Consider the following 6,158-nt stretch of genomic DNA (forward strand, 5'->3'; position numbering starts at 1 on the left):
ACTATTTTATTGCTAGTGAAATGCTCAGTTTTTCCACTTAAACTTACTTTACATCATTTAAATAGCAAATGCGCTTATGGAACCACGCAACTGTCTCTTAAAGGGAATGGGAGATGAGACTCTGATTGGTTTATTCTCAAAACACACCTATAACTCATTAAGAAAATAAACTCTTAATAAACCCTTTTAGACCATGCGCCATGGCGCAAAGCAGATTTTTCTGTCCTGAAATTAGCAAAAGTTGATTCTGACACGCCCTGAAAGCAATTGTGCTTTGCGCATGGACCATCAAAATAGAGCCCTGTATCTTATATGTGCAGTTGAAGTCAGATTTATTACCCCCCCCCCCCCTTTCATTTTTAATTATTTTTCTTTTTTAAATATTTCCCAAATTATGTTTAACAGAGCAAGGACATTTTCCAAATATGTCTGATAATATTTTTTCTTCTTTCGAAAGTCTTATTTGTTTCTATTTTGGCTAGAATAAAAGCAGATTTTCTTTTTTTTTTAAAAAACGTTTTAAGGTCTAAATTATTAGCCCCTTTAAGCTATTATTTGTTACGATAGACTCCAGAACAAAACATCGTTATACAATAACTTGCCTAATTACCCTAACGTGCCTTAACCTAATTAATATAGTTAAGCCTTTAAATGTCACGTTAAGCTGTTTAGAAGTGTCTTAAAAAATATCTAGAAAAAGAAATGGCTAAGATAATATATATCAGTTATTAGAAATGAGTTATTAAAAATATTGAGTTATGTTTAGAAATGTGTTGAGAAAAATCTTCTCTTCGTTAAACAGAAATTGGGGGAAAAATAAAAAGGGGCTATTAATTCTGCACAGCATGAATGAGCACTCCTTTAATTCTCCTCAGTGAATATAAGTTAAAACAAATGAGATTTTGGGCAGCTAAAATCTTTGGGAATTTAAAGATAATTCATTTAAATGCAAATGAGATGTTACAAACCACAAAAAAAGTCTAATTTATTTAATATTTTGATGGTTCTTTTGATTTGAGTTTTTGAGAATTTTTCTCATTATTAAAGTTTTTTAATTAATATCTTTCCCTAATATATTAATTGGGGTGTGCAATGATCCTAAGTTATTTTGTTAGATTAGTTCCAGTTTTGACTTTGATACAGAATAATGTAATGTAGCCTATGTACACTTCGTTACAAAATAATAATTTGATTTTAATCATGTAGAAAAATTGCAAAAGGTGGATTTTATTCATGAATCATCTGTTGAACTGCATCCTAATCATCACAAATACTGCAGAAGACCTATTGGAACCCGCATGGATCAAGGATTTTCAAGGAAATCAGTCTGGTGTTTGGTGAAGAAAAAATCATGGTTTGGGGTTACATTCAGTATGGGGGTGTTTAAGAGACCTGCAGAGTGAATGGGAACATTAACAGCCTGAGGTTTTAAGACATTTGTGCTGCCATTACATTACAAACCACAGGAGAGAGCAAATTCTTCAGCAGGATAGCACTCCTTCTCTTACTTCAGCCTCCATATTAAAGTTTTTTTGAAAGCAAAGAAGGTAAAGGTGCTCCAGGATTGGTCAACCCAGTCACCAGTTATAAACATTGTTGAACATGTCTAAGGTAAGATGAAGAAGGAGGCATTAAAGATGAATACAAAGAATCTTGATGAAATCATGGGAGTTCTGAAAGAACACTGTCTTTGCCATTCCATATGACTTAATTAACAAGTTATTTAAGTCATTGCAGAGATGGATGCAGTCCTTCAAGATCAAGAGTCAAACACAATATTAAATCGTTTTCCACTGAACCATGACTTTATTTTCTATATTGTACATTGTTACTGTTAGGTGACAATATTTTTGTTAAAGCAAAGTCAGACCTTACTGTCCTAATTAAATTATGAAAAATCAAGACATGATCATATTTTATTGTGGTAAAATAAGCATACTATAGAGGCCTTTGCCTTTCATATCAGCCACTTCTGATGCCTAAGGATCAACTAGAAGTCTAGTTATTATTTATTCCTAAAACTTGGATAGAATTTTGTCAGGTATTGTATATACACAATTTTATTCTTGTAAAACATATTAAAATTATTCATGTAAATGATAAACAACTGAATTCCCAACTGAATCACATTCATATACATTTACATTTACATATAAATAGAAATATACCTATACATAAACATATACATATACATAAACATATACATACAATCAGTATAGAGTGAAATTTCATATTTGTGTTGAATCTAGAATTGCTGCTGTTATTATTTCAGCCAGAGGATGGCAGTAGTATTTTTTCTGACGACGTAAAGGTTTTTCACAGGCCTTTGTGTTTTGTACACTGGTGTAAAACGTGCTAGTCACATTTGAAGAGAATATGTGGGGAAATTATTCAGATATTCAAAGTAATTACCATCATTATGCATGTTTTACTGAGAAACAACACCCTTGTTGTCAGCACTTTGTGGTTTAGATGTCAAGAAAAGTTCATTTGTCATGTTAGAGATAAAAAAAAAATTTTTCCTGGGGACAAGAGATTGGGACTGTGAAATGTCTGTTATAGCATGATCCTCAGCATAAGTAAACTGCTAGGTCCTAATGTATTTTACACTGTTGCACAGAGCAAAGCAAAAATAATGCTACTGTAAATGTAACCACAAAACCAGTCATAATCACATGGAAGCTGCATAAATAAGGTTTGTATTTATGGGACAAATATATGGTTTGTTAGAATAGAACAATATTTGGTTGAGAAAATCACCTTTAAAGTTGTCTGTAACAGTAGGAAGTTTACAAAATGTCTTCCGCATAATCATTACTTAATATTTAAATGATTTTTACCTATAGCTCACACTGTATTTTTAGCTAAAGACAGAAACAAGCAGTGCAACATAAGACAGAATTTGGCATGAGATTCTATAAAAAGTTACTTAAGTTGCACATAGTTTATCCTCTCAAGCATGAGATTAGTTTTATTTAGTCGTAGATTACATTTTTCATATTTTAATGATTCTTTAATCATAATTATAATTTTAAGAATATATTTTATATTTTACTATTTACACAGCCGTATGAACTGCCAACTATTCTGGCATATGTTTTATGCAGCCAGTCGCAACCCAGTACTGGGAAACACCCATACACATGCATTCACACACATACACTATGGGCAATTTAGTTTATTCAATTTATCTATGCCATATGTCTCTGGGCTGTGGGGGAAACTGGAGCACCCAGAGGAAACCCATGTGAACAGGGGAAGAACGTGCAAACTCCACACAGAAATCCCAATTGGCCCTGCCAGCACTTGAACCAGCAGCTGCGAGGTGACTTAGATATTAGCATTAGATGTTGCCCTCACTTTTGTTGTCTATTGAAAGGAATGCGTCAATAGAGCTGCCATTTTAGCACAGAAACATATATATATATATATATATATATATATATATATATATATATATATATATATATATATATATATATATATACACACACATCTCCTTTCCTGCTTTCATTTCTTATTCTAACGGAGGGAGCAATTCGTTTGTGAAAGAATCCCCAATAACGCCATTGTTTGCTGAATTTATTAAACAAAACTAGCATAAGCCTAGAGATTGTTGCAGGTTGGTGCTGCTTTGCCTTATGGTGAATGCAGTAAGTGACTGTATTATCAATAACTTTACTTGTTTAGCACAAAAGTTTGTATAGCGTAACATACAAAAACATAAGAAGCGAAATCTTATGAAATGTTCTGCCTTTGTGCTTTGTTTTCTTTGTTTGCTCATTACCACGTCCCTACAACGTCCCTAGTGCTTAAGTTCAGCATCTTCAGATTGGCTTTAGTCTTGATTAGTGCGGTTGCATTACATTTGTCCTGAGAGCACTGTATTGACACATACTCAGGGTCCGTATGCGATATCTAGTGTATATCTATAATTGATATACAGATGAAGTCAGAATTATTAGCCCCCCTTTGATTTTATTTTTTTTCCCAAACAATGTTTAACAGAGAAAGGACATTTTCACAGTATGTCTGATAATATATATATATATATATATATATATATATATATATAATATATATATATATATATTTTTTTTTTTTTTCTGAAAAAAGTCTTTTTTTTTTCTTTTTTTTTGCCTAGAATAAACAGTTTAAAAAAAAAAAAAAAACATTAAGGTCAAATTTTAGCCCCTTTAAGTTATAATTTTTTTATAGTCTACAAAACAAACCATCGTTATACAATAACTTGCCTAATTACCCTAACCTGCCTTGTTAACATATTTACCATAGTTAAGCCTTTAAATGTCACTTTAAGCTGTATAGAAGTGTCTTTAAAAATATCTAGTCAAATATTATTTACTGTCATCATGACAAAGATAAATCTAATCAGTTATAAGAAATCAGTTATTGAAACTATTGTTAGGAATTGTGTTGAAAAAATCTCTCTGTAAAACAGAAATTGGGGAAAAAATAAAACAGTCGGGCTAATAATTCTGTAACTGTATATGTGATCAGTAAGCCACATCCACATCCACGTTATATGTTACTTTAAATGTGATTAATTTAGCCTAACATTTTAATTTTGTCACATTTTACTCACCCTCGACTAAATATCTGTCTTTTTCTTCTTTTAAACAAAAAAAAAATCTTGAAACATGCTGAAAACCAGAAGCTGTTTACTTATAGTATGTTTATGTGCTGTAAATTTGCTACTTTTGAGTTTGACAGAAAAAAACTACTTATAAAGGTTATGAACCACGTCAGAGAAATTTTACTTTTTTGTGTAAAATGTAATGTTTTTGTACTTTTAACCTTGTTTAAACATATGTGGTTTTTAAGTTTAAGTATAATATAATATAATGTACAGTGCTCAGCAAAAATGAGTACACCCTGCTATGAAAGTGAGTATTTTTATTAGTGGTGGGCCATTATCCGCGTTAATGTGCTGCGTAACAAGATAAAAAAATAAATCGCTGTTTATCTAATCTCAAAGTTGGGTTGGGAGCTGGGTCTATTCTATGCAAGCTATGATGACTTTCACCTTGATATTTCAGCGTGGATGTATACCTGGCCGAATTGCACTGCAGGTGGCAAGAACAAGTCTTCAAACCTGTGTGTATTTCTACTGTGAAGTTACCACATCAAATGTGACGAGCTAACATGGATGCAAGTCACTAGAGTGAATCTGATTATTGTTAGCTCTACATCTAACTATCAGGCACCATATAGAGTTTATGCATTCAAGTAAAACATATAAATAAAATTGACCAGGTACTTTTTAAAATGAATGAAAGTAATCTGGACATCTGTTATCTAGTTTGCCTTAATAGACAATAATATAATTAAGGTGTTTTTGTGAAGTGCTTTCATGTTAGAGCTTCCTGAAATTTTGGGGGACTTTAACTGCAGTTCGGCAGTTTCACTTTAACTCATGAAGATTTCATTTATGCCTCTGTTACAAACTGGGGTATTAGATGCAAATGAGGAGTAAGGACTGGTAAGAGTGTTATGGAATTTAATAATGCACGCCAAATGGAAAAAAAAAAAACATCTGCATTTCGCAATGTGTGTGTGCAGTCCTTTACTGACAGCCACGTTTGTGGATCTTGTCGGAAAATATGGTGAAAAGTCCTACATGATGGTAACAGTTTGATTGCAGTGTTTACTTCAATAATGCCACTAATATATGCACGTCTTAATTCCATTTCTTTTTAGTTAAGTTATGACTTTAGTCGGATTAAGGTGATCAAAAATTCATGTTTAACTGAATAAACAGTTGGTAAACACAAGTACATCTTATTGAACATCATTTATTTTCATTATCATAGTAGAACAGTTTCTCAAGCAGTTTGTGACGTATTTTGGAAACAGGAGATGAGCCCCTAGTCTAATGTGTCACCTGGCTTGAGAAACTTTTTTTCAAAGACTTACTTTTAGTCATTATTTGGGCAGCACATATTCTGAATGCCTTCAGCAGAATTCAAATGAGTCATTTTATTTTAGATTAATCTAGATTAATTCTAAGATTACAGTGAGATTAATCTAGATTTAAAAAAATAATAATCTATGCCCACCTATTAGTTATCAATTTCTCCATCATATTGATGAATTTTTAACAAAACTGATTTATTAAACAAATATATTTATAAAAAATA

Source organism: Danio rerio, chromosome 23 (genome assembly GCF_052040795.2).
Source record: "Danio rerio strain M-AB ecotype USA chromosome 23, GRCz13ab, whole genome shotgun sequence".
NCBI lineage: Eukaryota > Metazoa > Chordata > Actinopteri > Cypriniformes > Danionidae > Danio > Danio rerio.